Source organism: Sapajus apella, unplaced genomic scaffold (genome assembly GCF_009761245.1).
Source record: "Sapajus apella isolate SASKATOON/1434 unplaced genomic scaffold, GSC_monkey_1.0 scaffold36, whole genome shotgun sequence".
NCBI classification, from domain to species: Eukaryota; Metazoa; Chordata; class Mammalia; order Primates; family Cebidae; genus Sapajus; species Sapajus apella.
This window is the reverse complement of record NW_022436976.1, coordinates 3,616,164-3,624,263: the sequence shown is the minus strand read 5'-3', so window position 1 is coordinate 3,624,263 and position 8,100 is coordinate 3,616,164. Positions and strand designations below refer to the sequence as shown.

At 36.9% G+C, this 8,100-nt stretch overlaps 1 long non-coding RNA gene across 1 annotated transcript in view; it reads left to right on the top strand.

The window, feature by feature from the left end:
* The first annotated feature begins 4,804 nt into the window (after nt 1-4,804).
* LOC116563770 overlaps nt 4,805-8,100 on the top strand; it is a 5,947-nt gene continuing 2,651 nt past the window's right edge. Inside the window, exon 1 of the long non-coding RNA XR_004274558.1 lies at nt 4,805-5,621. This is a non-coding gene — a long non-coding RNA (uncharacterized LOC116563770). The remainder of the gene's footprint in view (nt 5,622-8,100) is intronic.

Here is an 8,100-nt window from a genome sequence, read left to right as displayed (position 1 = left end):
AAGTGCTCAATATGCCTTAGTTACTATTGTTGTCACTTAGTTAGATTTTGCTTGTTTGTTTTTTGGTTTTTGTTTTTACAAATTCAGCCCTCATCTTTCCCTGGTGACACTGTAGGGAACATTGTTTTGTTTTGTTTTTTTTTCTTTTTTTCTTTTGCCTTAGAGTGAATTGAATGTTTCCAGTCCCATGTATACCAATACCTAGTACACTTAGTTTATTAATTCTTCTGTTCTAGAATTCACTGGTTTAGCCTCCATATCTCAGACATATTTGATCATGTTCATTTCCAGGCAGTGGGTTTGTCTACATTACCAGATTAACTAGAATATTCCATCAACTTCAGAGTCTTATTATCCTAAAGCACATATCACCATAAAAATGTAAAAAAAAGGCCATGGGATGATTCTAATGCACATTTCTATAGCACATTCCTACAAAGGATGTGGGGGAGTGAGGGTTTCACCCCAATTTAAAAACCATTATGCCATCAAAATAACATTTAACATAATATGCCAGCTTCTGAGCCTCTTTCAAATAAAATGAATAGTTGTAAATCATTTCATTTTAGTAGAGAAAGTAATCTATTCAGCAGAATTTCAGCCAAGAAAAATCATCCTCTAGATAGAAACAAACTAAGGATTAATGTGGTGTGTGTCATCTTTTGCCACCAGTATGATCTGTACCACAGAGGGCCTCATCAAAGTTTACTGGTGAGCCATATTACAAAATACAAATATCAGTAAAACCTCTTGTAACGATACAAAAAGGACCAACTGTCTAAAGCTCCAATATGTTACCTTTTTGTTTTTAAGAAGAGTACTTTATACTATGGAGCCATAAAAAAGAACGAGATCATGTCCTTTGCAGGCACATGGATGGAGCTAAAAGCCATTATCATTTGCAAACTAAACAGGAACACAAAACTGAACACCAAATTTTCTTACTTTTAAGTGGAAGCTGAAGGATAAAAACACAGGGACACAAGGAGGGGAATAGCAGACACTGGGGCCTGTGTGTGAGTGGGGAGGAGGTCAGTGCATAAGGGAAGACATCAGGGTAAATAGCTAATGCATTCGGGCTTAATATCTAGGTGAGAGGTTGATAGGTACAGCAAACCACCATGGCACATGTTTACCTACGTAACAAAACTGCATGTCCTGCACATGTATCCTGAAAATTAAATTAAATTAAAAAATGAAAATGAAAAATATAGAACTTAGGCAAAAAAAAAGAGTATTTTGATAAGGAACTTGTTCCAGTAGTCATCAAGAGTCATAAAAAGTAAAAGCCTCTGCCCAGAGAGGACTCCTAGTCTCTCTATTCTTTTCTTAAATTATTATTTCTGGGTTAGTTTCACTAGAAAAGTGAGAGATTTATTGCCTTAAGACAATGACTGTGCAAACTGGGGGAACAAGTATAACTACATGGGCAGACATTTTGTCCAGAAGTGAAAAATATTATCTCTATTGCTTACAGTTTTCTTTTCATTACTTTTCTTTTCTTCTTGAATTCTTATTCTTTCAGATTATTTCATAGTTCTTGGAACTTTTATTTTATTTTATTTTTTTGACTTCCTGACGACCTGGGTATTTGCTGTTCCTCTCAGTAATTCTTTGTATTTTATTTACTTTTATAAAACTAACATGATTTTTCAACATTAGCATAATTTTGTTTTGTTACATTATGTAATAAATGATCCAGAATTACCAAACCATAAAATAAATTATCCATTCCAGGGCATAGGCCAACCATTCAGTATGTACTCATTGAGTTCTTTCTAGGTCTCGTGCTCTTTGCTAAGTATTGGAATTGCAGGAGATCAAGCAGGAAGTAATTTTACACAAAATGGTAAGGAAGAGTACTACTAGCTGAACTGTGCAAGTTAATCACATTTTTTAATGTACAAAATTAAAAACTTTATCTTATGTTCTAGCTTACAATATCTCCAGCCACTGAATATCAAGATAAGCATCAGGCTTCTTCTTTTGGGTTCAGTGTAAATTTTGTGAGTTCTCTATAACTTCTCTGACATATTTATATTGATATTAACTGTTTAAGTTGAACATCTATAAGACAGTAGAATATAGGTAATACCAAAGCGGTCACGACATGTTTATATCATATAAGTCTTACATGTATTACATATTATAATAGATTGTAAGGTATACTGCAACCAATTTAAAAATCTTAAATCTTGTTTGATTACAATTAATTTACATAGTTGAGCTATTTTTTTTTTTTGCTTTCAAAAATATATAGAAAAAAAGTTCTGACTTTCCATGCTACCATTTTTTAATCACTATCCCTCCATCCCAAACCTAGATATTTTTTTCCACATCTGAGTCAAATTTTAGTTGTTGTTGTTGTTTTTGAATCTTTGCTTGGGCTTATCATCATATTGGAACCTTTTCTCTTTTATCTATTCAATCCAGGCTTTCACAACGCATCTATACTCTCTGAGTCTTCCCATTAATTCCTTGTGAGAAAATTTTTTATAGGTGATATAGAGTACACAGTTGAGCAGGAATCAGGGTCAAGTGCAAGTATTTTCACCTTTTAAGAGGCAAAATATTTGATATGGTTTGGCTATGTCCCCACTCAAATCTCATCTTGAATTCCTATGTGTTATGGGAAGAACCCGGTGGGAGGTAATTGAATCATGGGAGCAAGCCTTTCCCATGCTGTTTTCATGATATTCAATAAGTTTCATAAGATCTGAATGTTTTAGAAAGAGGAGTTCCCCTATACAAGCTCTCACTCCTTGCCTGCTGCCATCCATGTAAGACGTGACTTGCTCCTTCTTGCCTTCTGCCATGATTGTGAGGCTTTCCCAGCCACATGGAAGTGTAGGTCTAATTAAACTTCTTTCTTTTGTATATGCCCAATCTTGGATATGACTTTATCAGCAGCATGAAAACAGCACAGTACAGTAAACTGGTACTGGTAGGGTAGGGTGTTGCTATAAGGATACCTGAAAATCTAGAAGTGACTTTGGAACTGGGTAACAGGCAGAGGTTGGAAGAGTGTGGGGGGCTCAGAAGAAGACAGAAAAATGTGGGAAATTTGGAACTTTTTAGAGACTTGCTGAATGGCTTTGACCAAAATGCCGATAGCCATGGACAATGAAATCCAGGCTGAGGCGGTCTCAGATAGAGATGAGGAACTTCTTGGGAACTAGAGTAATGATGACTTTTGTTATGTTTTAGCAAAGAGACTGGTGGCATTTTTCCCCTGTCCTGGAGATTTGTGGCACTTTTAACTTGAGATAGATGATATAGGATATCTAACAGAAGAAATTTCTAAGCAGCAAGGCATTTAAGAGGTAACTTTGGGGCTGTTAAAGGCATTTACTTTTAAAAGGGAAACACAGCATAAATGTTTGGAAAATTTGAAGGCTGACAATGCAATAGAAAAGAAAATCCCATTTTCTGAGGAGAAATTCAAGCCAGCTGCAGAAATTTCATAAGTAACAAGGAGCCAAATGTGAATCACCAAGACAATGGAGAAAATGTCTTCAGGGTATGTCAGAGACCTTTGTGGCAGCCCCTCCCATCACAGGCCTGAAGGTTTAGAAGGAAAAAATGGTTTTGTTAGTCAAGCCCCAAGTCTCTGTGATGTGTGAAGTCTAGGGACTTCATGCCCTGCATCCTAGCTGCTCCAGTTGTGGCTAAAAGGGGCCAACATAGAGCTTGAGCCATGACTTCAGAGAGTGCAAGCCCCAAGCCTTGGCAGCTTCCACATATTGTTGGGCCTGCTGGTGCACAGAAGTCAAGAATTGAGGTTTGGGAACCTCTGCCTAGTTTTCAGAGCATGTATGGGAATGCCTAGATGCCCAGGCTGAAGTTTGCTGCAGGGGCAGGGCTCTCATGGAGAACCTCTGCTAGATCAGTGAGGAAGGAAAGAAAATGTGGTATGGAAGCATCCACACAGAGTCCCTACTGGGGCAATGCCTAGTGGAGCTGTGAGAAGAGTGCAACTGTCCTCCAGACCCCAGAATGGTAGATCCGTGAACAGCTTGCACTGTGTACCTGGAAAAGCTGCAGGCACTCAGTGCCAGCCCATGAAAGCAGCCAGGAGGGGGGCTATACCCTGCAAAGCCACAGGGCCGCAGCTATCCAAGGCCATGGGAGCCCACTTCTTGCATCACTGTGACCTGGATGTGAGACATGGGGTCAAAGGAGATCATTTTGAAGCTTAAGATTTGACTGCCCCACTGGATTTCAGACTTCATGGGGCCTGTAGCCCCTTTGTTTTGGCCAATTTCTCCCATTTGGAATGGCCGTATTTACCCAATTTCTGTACCCACATTGTATCTAGGAAGTAACTAACCTGTCTTGGATTTTACAGGCTCATAGGTGAAAGGGATTTGACTTGTCTCAGATGAGACTTTGGACTGCAGACTTTTGAGTAAATGCTGAAATGAGTTAAGACTTTGGGGGACTATTGGGAAGGTATGATTGGTTTTGAAATGAAGAACTTGAGATTTGGGAGGGGCCACGGGTAGAATGATACGGTTTGGCTGTGTACCCACCCAAATATCATCTTGAATTCCCATGTTTTGTGGGAAGGACCAAGTGGGAGGTAACTGAATCATGGGGGATGTCTTTTCTGTGCTGTTGTCGTGATAGTGAATAAGTCTCATGAGATCTGAATGTTTCAAAAAGAGAAGTTCCCCAGCACAAGCTCTCTCTCTTTGCCTGCCTCCCATTCATGTAAGATATGACTTGTTCCTCCTTGCCTTCTGTCATGATTGTGAGGTTTTCCCAGCCATGTGGGACTATAAGTCCACTTAAACCTCTTTCTTTTGTAAGTTGCCCAGTCTCGGGTATGTCTTTATCAGCAGTGTGAAAATTGACTAAATCAATGTTAAGCTTTATTGAGTGCTATGTGTCAGGCACTATGTCCATTGCTTAAGATTAATAAGTTATTTTCTCAACAATATTAAGAGGTAAGTACTAGTATAAGTACTTATTAGATGAGAATTATATTTAGCAAATGTAATTTTATTAGGTCACATGGCTAGAAACTGGCAACTAAGCTTTTGAATTCCACATAATCTGACTCCAGAACTACTGCTATATTCCTTGCTACCATAGTATGTTGGTATCACAGAATAGAGAAAAATTAATGATAACAGAAGAAGAATAACAAATATAGGGAGGTATTAGAATTTATAGCATAAACAGAAATTTTGGCCACTGAAATAGGGACAAAAGTGAAAAAAATGGGTGCAGCAGAGTAATCTGCACAAAGATTTTGTCCTAAAAGGAAGAAATTCTCTCTGATAGTTTTTATGCTCAGAAAAGTATGGGGAGTTGCCCTTAGTGAGAAGAAAGAGAGAAGGGATGTGACAGGTTTAAAGAATGACAACATAGTAAGTGTATTAGTCATGTAGGCTAATAAAATACTAAATAATAATTATATTATTTTATTGTATAATATTATTTATAACATTCATAATAAAATACTCCATTGCTTAAACAACTGAGATTTACTGTCTTACAGCTCTGGAGACTGGAAGTCTGAGATAAGAATGCCAGCATGGTTAGGTTCTGGTGAAGGCTATCTTCCTGAATTACACGTGGACCTTTTCCTGTGTCCTTACAGGTAGAGGGAGCAGGTATGAGACAAAGAGCTGGTCTTTCTTCCTCTTCTTACAAGTGCACTTATCCCCTCATAAGGGGGCTCTGTTCTCATGACCTCATCTTAACACCCATACCCAATTATCACTCAAAGCTCTCATCTCCAAATACCATCACATTGAGGGTTAGCACTTCAACACATGAATATTAGAGGGATACAATTAAACAGTAGGAATTAGCAGCAGTCAGACAATCAGATTGAAGAAGTAAACATCAATGCAGAAAAATTTACAAAGAAATGGAAAATGTGAGCAAAATAATATGAGATATGGAAGTGAGACCTGGCATACCTAATGTGTGAATAACATAATTACTAGGGGGCAAAACAGAACAGATGAGAAATACTGTCCAAATAATGGACTACCAGTTCACTGAACTGAGGATAAAACTTTAAATTTCAAAAAGGTCCATTGAGTTCCAAATATAATTAATAAGACACACATACCTATTGTGGTAAAGATTTGTAAACTAAAAAGTTACAGGAAAAAAAAGAATACAATGTCTTATAACTTCTAGATACCCAATGCAAGTGGAAAGATAACAATAACATTTTCAAGTTATCAAGAGTCAATAACAACTAACATGTAATTGTGAGTCCAACAAAATTATCTCTATTTAAGTAATGAAGATAAATAAGAATATATTCAGAGAAACAAGAGTTTTTACAAACAACAGCCATTTTTCAGAGAATATTTCTTTCTTTTTTTTTTTTTTTTTTTGAGTCTTGCTTTATTACCTAGGCTGGAGTTCAGTGGCACAATCTTGGCTCACTGCAACTTCTGCCTCCTGGGTTCAGTTCAAGCCATTCTCATGCCTCAGCCTCCTGCGTAGCAGGGATTACAGACACCTGCCACCACACTCAGCTAATTTTTGTATTTTTAGTAGAGACGGAGTTTCACTGTGTTGGCCAGGCTGGTCTTGAGCTCCTGATCTCAAATGATCCGCCCGCCTTGACCTCACAAAGTGCTGGGATTACATGCATGAGCCACCATGCCTGGCCTTCAGAGAATATTTCTAAAGGAAAGGAAAAAATGAAGCCAGAAAGGAAGTGTGCAGAGACATACTGTGTGTTCACCCCTCAGCTCCCATTTCCCCTGGGAGGTCACTGTAGCCGGATGGAGACCATACTATGGGTTCTAACTAATGAGCCATGAGAAGAAGGGGCTTATGGGACTGGTGGCACATGTAATCCTAGGATAGCATGATAGGGTCTTCACTGGCTTAGGTGCCTGACTGACATTGAGGAGCAGCAGCCTTGTTTGACATGTGATATGAGTGAAAAATACATTTTTGATTGTGATTCCCGAGATTTGAGGTTAATTTATTGCCTCAACCTAACCTGCCTATTGTGGCTAGTACAGAAAGCCTAAGATTAAGAAGCAAATGAACAAGGATCTTAGTAAACAGATAGGGAAATCTAAACAGTGTTTGTAATTCTTTATTTAAAATGTCTAATTTGTAGAGTTAAAAAAAATCAGAACAGAGGTTGTGTTGTAAGTAATCAACAAAATCTACTGCCTCTCTTTCCTGGCACCTAGCTAGACTGCATTTCTCAGCTCCTCTTATAATTACCTGTGGCTATGTAAATAAGATGGTGTCCATAATGTTTCCCGCCTAGCTATACAAAATGGAGAATTCTTACAAACTGACCTTATGTCACATGTGTTAAATGAAGGAGCTACCTGAATCCTGATTTACTGAAGTACCTACCAATATCTTCTCTAGACTTTCACATGAGTAGGAAATAAAACTGTATTATGTTAATCCACTCATTTTTTGTGGTTTATCAACTAAGGACAACTAAAGAAGTTCTAATATTTTTAAAGCTTATTTATAAAATTAAGCAGATTTTAGTTCATCAAGAAAGTGTAATTTTATGAAATTATGAAAGGTAATTTCATAAGAAAGAGATGTCATAAACATCTTCTCTGGCCAAAGTGAAATTAAATTGGAAATCAGTATAAAGATTGTCTAACACAATGCATTTGCTAGATTTAAAATGTCAAACATAAATAACTTTGGGGTTATAGAATAAATATTATTACAAATGTAAAACACTTAGTTCTGAAAGATAAGGGAATGGCAATGTGCCATAACATGTGCAATGTAACTGAAGAAGTAGCTACAACAACATTTATAGCTTTAAATGCTCATATTCAAACAAAAGAAATGCTAAAAATTAAAGAGCTGAAGAGCTAACTTAAGAAAAGAAACAACACAAGATAGAGTAGAAGAAATAAAATAATGAAAACGAAATTCATTGAAATAGAAAATGAATTTTAAAGAGAGAGAATTAATGATGATTCTTGCTGATATCACTAACACATAATAATAAGTATGTAATAAACCAGAAAGTAATTTAAGTGCATTTTATATACATATACATATATACATATACATATATATATATATATATATATATATATATATATAACTTTATTTACTCCTCAGAACAAC